This window comes from Malaclemys terrapin, chromosome 15, assembly GCF_027887155.1.
Source record: "Malaclemys terrapin pileata isolate rMalTer1 chromosome 15, rMalTer1.hap1, whole genome shotgun sequence".
Classification (NCBI taxonomy): Eukaryota; Metazoa; Chordata; order Testudines; family Emydidae; genus Malaclemys; species Malaclemys terrapin.
This window is the reverse complement of record NC_071519.1, coordinates 24,730,210-24,744,092: the sequence shown is the minus strand read 5'-3', so window position 1 is coordinate 24,744,092 and position 13,883 is coordinate 24,730,210.

The window sequence follows — 13,883 nt, the reverse complement described above, 5'->3', positions numbered from 1 at the left end:
AGGATGGATTTTCCCTTGGGTCTCTTCTGCCATCACAGCTTCATGCTTTCTAGCAAGGATTAGCTGGAGGGAAGACGCTCACGATGAAGGCTGTCCATCTGTGGAACTCTCTGCCACAGGAAATTAGGATGAACTAATGTCCTACCTCTTTGCAATGAAAAACTCATCTGTTTGTGCTAAACTTCTTTCAGCACAGGTGGTCTTTCATACCACAACAAAACAGCCAAGCAAGGAACTTTCTAAATTGGCAACCACACAGGGAATTAACTGGGACCACACTGAAGTTTTAAGGACTACCGTATACATGGCCTTGGCCCTACAGTATTTGGTCTGTTCTTAATATGTAGGCACATAAAAGCAGAGTCACTTATGATTGAGGGACAAAGCTATTGGAGGGCTGGGAGAAGATTCCTTTATGGACCTGCTTCTTGTAGTTTGCTCAGATGATAGAGAAGTTTCTGCATGTGACAATGGTCCTGGGCTGTTTTCAGCTAGCATTGTAGGAATAGTGTGAGCTAACTCCAATCTGAGTCAGATCCAGTGTGAGGATCTGAATTCTCCAGTTAGAAATGAATTCCCTTTCTGCAGTCTCGGTTCAGATTCATTGGCCAAGCCCTTCTCCTAATCACATTTGAAATGCCAACTCGATTTGGTCACTTGGGGGAATGAATGTAGAGGTTCAAGTTTGCAGCCTCGGAATAAACAAGGATGTACCCCCAGAGGACTAGTGAAAGGTTTCATATTCCCAGCCTCCAAGCACAGTCAGATCCACACAGTTCCTCTGTTTCTATAACACTGGTCTACAATTTTTGAGAAGTTGTCTGCTTCAGAGATAAAATGTGCTATTTATTATGTATTTTGATGTGCTGAATTCAAATATGACAATTAAAACAACTGATTGGCTACTGTTTCTAAGATATTTAAGTTTTTACATTTTATGTCTATGTATATTGTGTAGATAGTAGAGTTTTAATCATAAATTGTAAACCTAGGTCTTTTCATGTGTTTATGGTTGCTTTACATGATAATATTTCACCTGTCCTGTTTATGTAACACTTTAAAAATCAGCAACAGGGTTCTATAAATAAAATTTATTATGAAACAAAAGGCAAAAAACTGTTATGTACATAGTTTAGTCCTATTCAGTGTCTACTCGGCACTTCTTGGCTTGTCTCTTGTATTCCCAACTGGAGGCACCATGCAGAAGTAACAATTGGTGGTATGATCTGTTGGCTCTCTCCAAATCATTGGCACTGCAAAAGGCATAGATTTCCTTTTCCTGTTCAACCACTGGCCAAACATAGCAGAAGTTATCTGCACTGTTCACACAAATACGAAGCATCTCTGCTCACTTTGGCTAAACAGAAATGTGTCCCTTTGCAAAATCAAACACTGACAAATAAGAGAGCATGACACTTTATGATTTCTAGAGCTGATATAGGGCAATATGTTCAGCAGAGTGACGTAAGCTTCGTTATGATTGCATCAGCCATGACTTCTAGGAATAACATGATGCAATTCATATCATGTATGATGCAATACCAGGTTCAGATTGCATCATTCATTGTTTTGCCTAAAAAGCAAGTACTGTCCAAACCCAGTCATAGATTTATTCATAGATCCAGTCAAAGATGCATTTTAGTCATTTCTGGTTTAAATTGAGATCCCTTCCCTTTATAAGTCACTTATCCTCCGCTATTCCCAAGTCAAGGGTCGTATATACTGACCCAATAGCATATCTTGAAAACTAGAACCAATCAACAATTTTAAGCATCATTTTCGTTCTCAGTGACCCAGAATTAGTAAAGTTTGATTACATTTATTTCAGAAGCATTTTGGCTGTAGAGCAGTGTAATTTACATTCACTCTCCCATTCTCTGAGTGCACCAGGAGCCATGCATTAGGGCAGAGGTGCCAGGAGTGGCTCTCCCAGTCTCCAGATGCAGTAGGGACAAACATCAGCCCTCTTCTGCTGACTTCCAGATGTGCAGCCTTCACCTTTGGTTATAGAATGAATATGAGCGATACATTGGTTACCAGTGCAAGTTTCTTCTAAGTCTTCCTCCCGTCCCCCTTCCCACCTGCTGTTTCTCAGTTCAATGAAGTTCCAGTTACTTGGTTTGTTCTCCGAATTGGAAACCTTCCATTTTCGCACCTCTGTAATTGGTGCTATCTGTTGAGAGAAACTCTGTAACTCCAGCCTGCCGAGGTCAGGAGGAGCAGAATTGAATTAAAAGGACTAGAAATTGGTTCGAAGCAGGCAGAGGGCTGCTGAGAGAGCTAGGCAATTTCTCTCCTCCGGGCTCCTGATGAGCAGAGACGACAGTGGCTTCCCAACGCAGCCCGCAGGGGTCTGACATCAGCTTACCCACGCCTTAATCTTCACACTGAGGTGGGCACCTTTCAATTGGAAATGAAGAAATGAAGCCCAGCGCCTGGTCCTTTTATCTGGTCAGCGGTGTGGTACTCAGCCCCTCCGGTCCCTTGGCTGGGATGCCTGTGACTGTCACTGAAATGACCTTGCAGTGATTAAATACAGAAGGAAACGATGCTTTTAATAAAACTGAAGCTGTGATACAAGCTGATAGGGAGCTGGAGGTTTAAAGTGATGGACGGTAATCCCACCCGTAACTCGCGCCAGTGTGGGGAAAAATCCAAACACTAATGGACTAAATCGAGGACGAGCATGTCAGTCTATGGATTTAAATTCCTGGGTTCTGATCCCGCTGGGTTAAGCTGGCGTAAATCCGGAATAACTTCAGCAAAATCTTTGGCTCTGCAGTTGCTGATCTTCCACTTACTTTACCCTGGGGTAACACCACTGACTTCAGTAGGATGACACCTGGTTTACAGTGGTTTAAACGAGATCAGAATCCAGCCTGTTTTTATATATGGAGATATACCTATCTCCTAGAACTGGAAGGGACCCTGAAAGGTCATTGAGTCCAGCCCCGTGCCTTCACTAGCAGGACCAAATACTGATTTTGCCCCAGATCCCTAAGTGGCCTCCTCAAGGATTGAATTTACAACCCTGGGTTTAGCAGGCCAATGCTCAAACCACTGAGCTATCCCTCCCCACCCTGTTGGTTGTTTGCTTGCTTGCTTGCTTGCACTGGGGAAATTGAGAGCAGAATTTGGCCCAATTTACTATTTGGGTTTGAACATTTTCCCCTAACCTTTGTGTGGTGATCATTGTGGGCCCTGGGTTTGTGGCCCCGCCAAATCCCTGTCATCTGTCCCGGCACAGGGCAGAACTTTGACATGAAGGTTGTCTTTAAAATACATCCTTTGTGGAACTGCAAGGTGAGGACCTGGGCTATTAAATGCAGAGGCTGGTAGCTGCTGAGCTCTAGCAACAAACAGTTCTTCTGCCCCCACTAGGATTGCTATGATGTATTTGAAACTTATTAGGAGGGCTGCATCTGCAAGGCAAGCGGCCTTTGAAGGCGCCGAGTTTGGGCCCCCTCCCTCTATATAGCAGCGGGTCAGTTCTGAGCAGCAGCAGTCTCACGGGAGGAGGCGGAGGGGAATTCATCCTCCGTGCTGGTTGGGTGCAGGTCAACAGCGGTGAATCTGTGCCGCAGCCAGGCTCAACAGGGTGGCCTGGATTTGCTCTGTCCCCCATGACTTCTCTCCACACTGAACCTCCACCTGGCACCGTCCAGCCCCTTTCCTCCTCTTCCACAAAGCAGCATCTGCTCAGCAGAGTTCAGCATTCACGAGCGCGGCTGCAGCCTGCCGAGCGCTCTGCCCTCCCGTGTGGTTCGGAAACGCTGCAGCCGCCCTCGGTCCCCGCACAGCCTCTCGTAATTTATACAAGTACAAGCTGATGTTCCCTTTTAAATTGACAAAGGCTGAGAATGGAGTCTGGGAAGCCCTCTGACCCCGGAGCCCTGGTCCATGAAAATTACAGGCGCTGTACAATGCGTTTCCTCTTGATGTACTTGCAGTGGGGAGATACTGGTTAATTTGCTAGGACTCAGAGGTGACCTGGGTTGAATAAAGAGGATTAATGGATTTGAGCTAAAGGTCTCGGCTGTTTCGAGCTGATAGCCTTCTCCTTCCAAGACTTACGGCAGATACCAGCTCAGCGTCTTCAAGGGAATGGCTCTGGCAGTTCGCTTAATGGAGCACGCTTCTTTTTAAAGGAAAAACTTCTTGCTGGTTAGTTGGCTAAGTGGGACATGGACATGCTACACGCACACACCCCGCTCCATACATGTATCTGTGTGTTCATCCAGCCATATGTGACAGCTCCCACCTTGGCTGACAGACTGGGGACTGAACCAGGAACCTCCAGAGCTAAATACATGAGCTGCTACAGCTGGTGCTAAAGTTTTCCAGTTGGGATTGTAGCAGACTCCTACACAGAGCGGGACCCATAACATGTTCACCAGTGGGTTACACGTGCACACTCATGTACACGCCCATACTCCACAAACAAGTGTGCACATATACACTCCTGTGTACATAGGTGTGTTCCTCACCTGCACATACATGCCCACACCCCTAGCCTCATGCACATACGTACAACTACCAGTACTAACGGTAAATACGGAATCCGAGTTGGGAGGAAAACATCATAATTAAAACCAGATCCAGATCTCATATGCTAGAAACCTTAGCGGTGTTTGAACCTGGCCTTTGGTTGCCTCCAGGATGAGAAAGGAGCAACTGTGAAATTCACCTGTGGGGTTACTCCACAAAGGTCGGGGCCATATACGGTTGGGATTGTACTTTGGCTCATTACTGGCCCTGCTGAAGTCAATGGGAGTTTTGCGACTGACTGCAATGGGCAGAGAATCTGGTGCATAGCAAAAGGAATCAGACATCAAATTCGGATCCAAATCTGGGTTCAGATTCCTAGTCTTTCCCCCACATGCCTTTTGGGGTGTTTTTCTTTTGCTCTAAAGTTTTGGTTTAGACCCTTCTTTACCACCCCTCATAGCACCCAATACTGTATCTTTAGATAGAATAAATACAGTGATGTTACCGAGCCCTGAGACGCCTCTCGTCTTACTGCAATATTGATTTTACTGTGACAAACTGCACCATGTTCCCACACTTTCCAATGTAAGATTGTGGTGAGATACATCTCTTGCAACAAGATAAATGTCAATGTATATGCCCATAGTGGTAGACAGGACTTACCCTCCGTTTACAAGTGGGGAAACTGAGGCACAGAGCTGCTTAGTGACTTAACGCCATAATACAAGTCATTTGCAGTGCTGGATATGGAACTCAAGTCCTATCTCCCAGGCCATTCCTAGATCATATTCTTCCTTCTAAACCACCCCCCTGCACATGGTGTATTGTCTTTATTTTCAAATGAAGAACCCTGCCCTCTGCCCCCGATCACCGACTTCCATGCAAAATAACAACATCCATAAAGCCTTCAAAGCTCTCTGCATAGATTTCTACACCTGTAAGTGTACAGCACCTAGCACCACGGGGCCTCAACTTAGTCAAGGTCTCTAGACACTCCCACAAAACAGGCAAGAATAAATTCCCCAAAGAGAAGAGCCTTATTCCAGCAAGTGGGATGATTAGTAGGGAGTACCAGGTGGATTCTCTAGAGGGAGGGCCATGTGTGTGGGAGGGGATGGCAAATGAAGGGGGGGTTGCAGCTGGGGGAGGTCTTAATGTTGGGTTTATTGTGGGGGTGCTGGGCTGGGCATCTAGGGAGGGATTTGGAGTTTTCTTGTGGCAAGGGAGGGATGAATGGGAGAGCGTGAGCTGGAAGGGTTTTGGGGTGCTTGAGAACACGGTAGGTTAACAGCTGTGAGAAGGGCAGATGGGGTGTCTGTGTCTGGAACGCGTATCTCTGCAGATCAGTGCAGTTTACCCAAGGGCGTGCTCTAACTCATCAGTTTCTAAGGGTTAATGACAGCCATGTGAGAATGGTCCCGAGGGGCTGTCAAAACTCGTAACATACGTGATAACCCATCAGTGACTCTGAAGGGGAAAAGGCAGAGCTGCTGCTGCTGTTCTCCCATCGCCCCTTCTTGTTCTCTCTTAATGTCCCTATCACTCAGTGAGCTGTGAATTCCCTGTGCTATCCCAGCTCCTGGCCCCGCAGTCTCTGGCGATATTCCCATAATAAGTAAGTGGAGTGCTTTGTGCAGGAGCTCTGCGGGACCCTGCCACTTTCTTGCCAGAAGAACATGTGTGCGATCGATGCAATCAGCTTACCCTTCAGGTCCTTTTTGGGTTGGACGGGAGAGACATTCTGACTTGAAAGCCTTTTATTGAGTAGAGAAGGTGCAATGAAATTACAGGCTGTAGCTTTTATCAGTCCCTGGCTTCTGGCTTTGCTTTCCTCTCATCCAACAGCCTGTCTAACATTGTGAGACGTTACTCTCTTAAAACCGCATTTCCCCCTCACTTTAGATGCCCTGCTAGTCTCCTCTGCTCCTAGTCATCCATCCCTGGATAGCCATACATAGAGATGATCACAATCGGACCTCAAGATCCAAACTTCTCTGAACTTTGGAAAAATCTGGACTGTCACATTGCAGCTCTGACCCATCTCTGAGCTTGTATTTATATTCCCAGAGCAGCTGGTGATCTCCCTTACCCCCAGTGCAAATCAGAAGCAAGTCCAACTAAGCCAACTGAGTTAGAGCAGAGTAAAACTGAGTATGTTGTCAGGCAGGCCCATTTGTGCTTTCATCCCAAAGGGTTCCAGGGCTCTTTAGGACAGGAAGTGAATGGATTAAATGTATTATGAAGATATTAAGTACAGGATCCTGAATATACGATTCAGCAAATGCTCTTAATTTGGATGCTCTAAACTCTTAAATAATGGATTATAATGTGCTCTTAGAATGCCATTTAAAATGGAAACCGTAGGGGGAATTTGTAGGGGAACAGATAGAGCTGTTGGGGCTGTGCGAAATTCACAATTTTTGCTACCTGGAATTTCCAGTGAAAACCTTGGGGGTTTGTGCCCGACTTTGCACCCTGTTGGATTTTGCTTTTTATGCAAAATGTGAATTGTTGGGGGAAAGCCATTTTTGCTTAAAAATGTTAAAATTTCCAGCCATTTTGGCTTGGAAATTAGCCATCTTTTGCTTGGAAAAATGTATGACCCTTAGTAAAACTTTCCTCTATAGAAGGGCCCATTTTCAAGCTTGTGTCGACATGCAAAAAACCCATTCTACATTCTACCTCGGTCAGCTTCTGATAAAGAGCCAGCCTGGAACTTGGCCATGGTATCACGGCGAACACTCCTGCTTCTTCAAATACCCCTTAATGACCAAGATGTTAGTTTCATATCGTATGTGAAGGATGATACTTCCAGCAGCACAGCCCCGCCTAACACCATGTTGAGGCACTGAGCCATGAGCCACATGCCTGAGGCACTTGTGTGGTCTCCGAGCCAAGTTTTGGCTAAGCCTGTCCCTGTTTAGCTTCTGTGACCTGACACAAGAGTGTGGCCATAAGCCATGTGCCCCTTTGATCCTCCTGGAGCACTAGAGACTAAATGTGGCTAATGGGTAAGTGGCAGTGTTGTAGGAGTTGTGGCACCATAATCCAAGGGGATGAATTTGGCTCTGTGCCTCTCACTCGGCTCAGCTCAGGAGCTGCTGCTGAGCGGCAGGGACTTGCCCAGCTTGGGGAGACAGAGAGAGGACTCTGTGGGTCAAAAGTTGCCCTGCGTCACAATAGCTGCCTTGATCTGAGAACAGAAATTGGCCCCCACATTCACCTGGCCTGTCCTCAGTCAGAGGTTAGCCTATTCCTCCATAAGCACGTACACATTATGCTGCTGCTGATGATTTAACATATATATTGCGGTAGCAGCTGGCGTCCTCAATCAGACTGGGCCCTCATTGTGCGAGGCACTGTACACACCCATCCCTGCACAACTGTCACTACCGCTAATAGAAGCTACCCATGGGTACATCAACAGGAAACTAAGCCTTTTACAGTAAGATCTGGCAAATGAGTCACGCTGTAATAGAGAAGTTGTAGCCAGGTGCTTGAATACATTCACCACGTGACGCCTTCGGTCCGTCGTTATCTGTAATTTATACCATATATTGCCATGTATTATTTAACTCAGTAAGGGATTAGAAATACAGTTTGTGTTTAAGATGATAGGCAGGTGTCCATGTCCGTAGTGTTCACTGGATTTCTGCCAATAGTAACAACAAATAGAACAGAGGAGCTGTAACAACAAATAGAACAGATCAGATCAGATAAGTGGTCCATCTAGTCCACTGTCCGGCCTCTAGCACTGAAGACACTGAGCGTGGAGTATGGTAGGGAGTTCCTCTTCAACCCTGAAGTATGAGATTTAAGTAATCTGATCATTAACTTAGCCTGTATAACTACAAATGGGAGCAGAAGCTGTAAAATTATCCACTTCTTTTTAAAATCCAATTGCCATGCTTTTCTCCCTGAAGCTTTGTTCTGTGGTTTGGTACAAATGCATAAGAATAATAATGTTCACGGGCGCTATTTCATTCATACATCTTCAAGCACATTAGAAAGGTGGGTCAGTATTGTTACGTCACCATAATATACATGTTTATTGAGAATAATTGTGATTACTACCATTTTACAGATGGGGAAACTGAGGCATGGAGCGGCTAGGTGACTTGTCCCAGATCACACAGTGCGTCAATGGTGGAGTCAGGAATAGAACTCCGGCTTCCTGTTCCCTTCCTTATGCCCCACTCTGCCTTTGCTGAAACAAAGCTGATGATGTTGATTTAATACATCTCTGCTAGTAGACAGCTGGGCTGTTTTCTTATTTAAAGTCAGTATAGCCTGTAGCACAATCTTATTTTATTTCAATGCATATGAAAGATTTGGGGTCTTTTTCACAGGAATTGTAATGGGGGACCAGGCACTTCTGCAATATTTGGCATTTGTGTACTCTGTTATACTGTGAAATATAAGAAATATATGAAAACTCTATTCTGCATCCCAATGGGTAGCAAACAGGAGAAGCGGGGATGAAGGGGAAGCTCCAACTCTGTAAGATACATGTCTCTCCTATTAGCTCCTCCTTCGATGATCTCTAGTTTATTGGACTAGAACCTCAACGCTCTAAAAAATGTTCCCCGATCACACATCCTATCCCGTTTCCTCCCACCCCAACCCGTTAAGTAGATTAACCCCCCCCCCGCCAATAAAGGCAAACAAAAATTAAATCTATAATTATCATTACTAATTCCACTTAATTAGTCACAAGCCAGCAGCCAAATTGGCTTTCTCATAATTATCAGATAAGCAGTAAGCACATCTCATAGATTATAATTAACACTACTTAATTAAAATCTAATATACATACACCCTTTCCTCAAAATATGCCTAATTGGGTTCACAAGACAGGCAGTCTAAAGCCCCCTTTCTTGTCACCTTCTGCAAAGTTCTTCAAATTTCCCTTTTTAGTTGTGTGTTGCTGTGATAAGTGAAGGAATCACACATTGGCATCTGGCTAAGCTGCTAGTCTGCAGGCTACAAATCACTCTCATATGCATCTATATGGGGGAAGGAGGGGTAGCACCATAGTCCCATTTCTTTCCCCTGCTCTGCACCACCTACAGAACACGGAAAACTAAAATATTTTAATTGGGACGAAGAGGCAAGAATCAGGCCAGGGCCTGAGGGCGTTTGTTGCCAGGGCCTATCGCTGGTTTCATTTGTGTGGCCGTGAAGTTGAGTTCCACCCCGCGTGACGAAGAGAACTGCAGATGGTGCCTTGTGAGGTGCGGTTGTACCACTGGGGAAGCATAGCTTGGAGCAGGTTTTCCGTCCCCTCTGCTTTTCAGACTTGTGCTACTATAGGGTTGCCAACTTTCTAATATCTGAAAACGAAACGCTACAGCAGGAGCACTGGAATCTCCCCCTGCTCCGCCTTGTCCCTTGAGGCCCCACCCCCTGCTCTGCCTCTGCCCTCGAGGCCCTGCCCCTGCTAGCTGCTCTCCCCCTCCCCCTTACTCCATCCTCCCCACACACACCCAAGCTGAGTTCCTTCTGCCCCAGGCCCGGGGCAGGAGCATCAGCCCTGACACAGAGTCTGCCTGCCCACGAGATGCAGGTAGGAGGTGGTTTTGGCTGAGCAGGGGCTGGCACAGGTTAGAATCATAGAATATCAGGGTTGGAAGGAACCTCAGGAGGTCATCTAGTCCAACCCCCTGCTCAAAGGGGGACCAATCCCCAGACAGATTTTTGCCCCAGATCCCTAAACGGCCCCCTCAAGGATTGAACTCACAACCCTGGGTTTAGCAGGCCAATGCGCCAACCACTAAGCTATCCCTTTCCCCTCTATGTTGCAACTTGGTGACCAAGAGCCTTCCCCCGCCAACCCAGAGTAACCAGACTTTTGGTGTCCGGTCAATACATCTGACCGGATATTGTACAGGTCCCCTTTCGCCTGGACTCCTGGCAACCCTAGCTGCTAAGAGTTTATAACATACCCTGTTCCCAGAAGGCAAGTAACATTGCTGGTGGGTCTGAGTCTGGATCTGTGGAAGGAGGTGGGGCTATGTGAAAGGAATCTCATTGCTGGCAAATTGTGGCCATACATTTCATTTCTGCTCTCTCAGCTCCCTCTAAAAGGAGTGAATCTCATTGGGTTCCAGCACCATGCTGGATTGCCCAGATTTTTGAGGTGTTGTCTTCCTAAGGTATTTAGATGGCCTCGTTGTTGTGGTGTCTGAGCACAACACAATTCTTAGTGTGTTCATATCCCCATTTTACAGATGGGGAGCTGAGGCACAGAGAGGCTAAGTAACTTGCCCAAGGTCACACAAGATAGCTTTGGTGGAGCAGGGACTTGGTGCAGAGTCTCCCAAGTCCAAGATTAGTCCTCAGAACACTGGATCTTCTTTCCAGGGTGTTGCTGGACGATTTTGATACTTTCATCTCCCCCAGTGGGAATTAAGATCCAGCGGTACAGCATGGAGCATAACTAGGGCTTTGGGCAAGCTGCTCCTTCACCTTTGAACCTCACAGTGGTTTCTTTCAGAGGTTCAGGTTAGAACCAGCCAAGCAAAGTGCAGTCACCTCTGATGAATTTCCATTGGCTGCACTCTGAGACCATACATTTAATGCAGGTTTGCCACAGAACTGTGAAACGGGCCCCAGATTTGCTCAAGACTCAGCTCAGGTTCACTTGAAAGGCTCAGAAACCTCAGAACTTTTGGGCAAACATGATCTGAATAATAAGTGCTCAACAAAACCCTAGACCCAGGAGGGGAAAGTCTGTGTGCCTCCTGGTTTCCACTGCAGAAGTATTCCGTTCTAACCTAAGTTTGGTAGGGCCCCTGATTCTGTAGGCCTTCCCTATTCAGAATAGCATTTATGTCTTCCGAGGGATTTAAGTGTGTGCTTAAAGTGCTTTACTGAATGGAGAAGGGGGGCGGGGACTGATTATGGCATATGCTTAAATGCTTTGCTGAAGTGGGGCCAGAGGAAGCATCGTCTGCCCCCTTTCCATAGTGCACACATTCTCTCTGCCTCTTTAATTCCCCGTGGCTAGAAAAGAAGCTTCTTTGTGAGGGACGAACTCCTGCAAGATACTGTTCTGATCTGACTAGTTTTTATTATTGCTGTCGCTCCAGCGATGACCTCTACATAATCTCCCATCTACACCAGGCTTAGCAATAATAGAGTGGCTTGAATAAATTATGTTTTCAAAGGCGAGGGCTGGATTTTTGGTGCTGAGCTCTGGAAATTGATGTCTCTCTTATTTCCTTAACCAAACAGCGACGGAGAGGTCTGCTGTGCTATCAGCATTACTGCTTGCCTACCTAGCACTCCCCACTCCCAGAGGAGGTCTCCGGCCTCAGTGAAAAGCCCCAGTTCATCTCTCTTTCCTTTCCCTGCTGCGGAGTCGAGATAGCGCTGTCTCCAACCGGTGATTAGTGACATTAGCGGCCTCCTGACAGTTCAAGCTGTTGCCAATGTGGATGTGTGCATCATTTTATATAGGAGGAAGAGGAGAGAGATGTGTGGAGAAGGAGGGAGAGAGGCAGATAAGAGAGAGAGAAAATACTGTTTCCCCTACAGTCACAACATCCAAAACAAAAGATGCTGAATGGTTTTACTGGCAAACTTGATTAATCTTTGGAGGCACCTCCATTCTTCCTCGTCACCTCTTCCCTTTCCCGCTTTGTCGGCGTCTCTCTCCCTTTCACTATTCCTGCTGTATAGACATATGGAAATTCATTAAGATCAGATCCTCAGAGGGTGTAAAGTGGCATGTGCATCCAGTGCAGTCAGTGAAGTTATGCTGACTTGCACCAGCTGAGGTTCTATATATTTTTGCTGTTTTCTCTAGTCCATGACCAATTTAGCAAATACAACTTTCTCTAAAGGGTCTCTCCATCTTTCTTTCACCAAAGGTCCTCCTTCATCCCCTGCCCCTGGCTGGCCATAACATAGAATAATAGAATATCAGGGTTGGAAGAGACCTCAGGAGGTCATCTAGTCCAACGCCCTGCTCAAAGCAGGACCAACCCTAACTAAATCATCCCAGCCAGGGCTTTGTCAAGCCTGACCTTAAAAACCTCCAAGGATGGAGATTCCACCACCTCCCTAGGTAACCCATTCCAGTGCTTCACCATCCTCCTAGTGAAATAGTTTTTCCTAATATCTAACCTAGACCTCCCCCATTGCAACTTGAGACCATTACTCCTTGTTCTGTCATCTGCCACCAGTGAGAACAGCTGAGCTCCATCCTCTTTGGAACCCCCCCTCAGGTAGTTGAAGACTGCTATCTAATCCCCCCTCGCTCTTCTCTTCTGCAGACTAAACAAGCCCAGTTCCCTCAGCCTCTCCTCGTAAGTCATGTGCCCCAGCCCCCTAATCATTTTCTTTGCCCTCTGCTGGACTCTCTCCAATTTGTCCACATCCCTTCTGTAGTGAGGGCCCAAAACTGGATGTAATACTCCAGATATGGCCTCACCAGTGCTGAATAGAGGGGAATAATCACTTCCCTCAATCTGCTGGCAATGCTCCTACTAATGCAGCTCAATATGCCGTTAGCCTTCTTGGCAACAAGGGCACACGGTTGACTCATATCCAGCTTCTCGTTCACTGTAATCCCCAGGTCCTTTTCTGCAGAACTGCTGCGTAGCCAGTCGGTCCCCAGCCTGTAATGGTCCATGGGATTCTTCCATCCTAAGTGCAGGACTCCGCACTTATTCTTGTTTAACCTCATCAGATTTCTTTTAGCCCAATCCTCCAATTTGTCTAGGTCACTCTGGACCCTATCCGTACCCTCCAGCATGTCTACGTCTCCCCCTAGCTTAGTGTCATCTGCGAACTTGCTGAAGGTGCAATCCATCCCATCATCCAGATCATTAATGAAGATGTTGAACAAAACCAGCCCCAGGACTGACCCCTGGGGCACTCTGCTTGATACCGGCTGCCAACTAGACATTGAGCCATTGATCACTACCCGTTGAGCCCGATGATCTAGCCAGCTTTCTATCCACCTTATAGTCCATTCATCCAATCCATACTTCTTTAACTGGCTGGCAAGAATATTGTGGGAAGCCGTATCAAAAGCTTTGCTAAAGTCAAGGTATATCATGTCCACCGCTTTCCCCATATCCACAGAGCCAGTTATCTCATCATAGAAGGCAGTCAGGTTGTCAGGCATGACTTGCCCTTAGTGAATCCATGTTGACTGTTCCTGATCACCTTCCTCTCCTCCAAGTGCTTCAAAATGGATTCCTTGATGACCTGCTCCATGATTTTTCCAGGGACTGAGGTGAGTCTGTAGTTCCCCGGATCCTTCTTCCCATTTTAAAAGATGGGCACTATATTTGCCTTTTTCCAGTCATCCAGGACCTCCCTCGATCGCCACGAGTTTTCAAACATGCCCATCTCTGCCTCTTCATGCCTGTCCAGTGCTATGA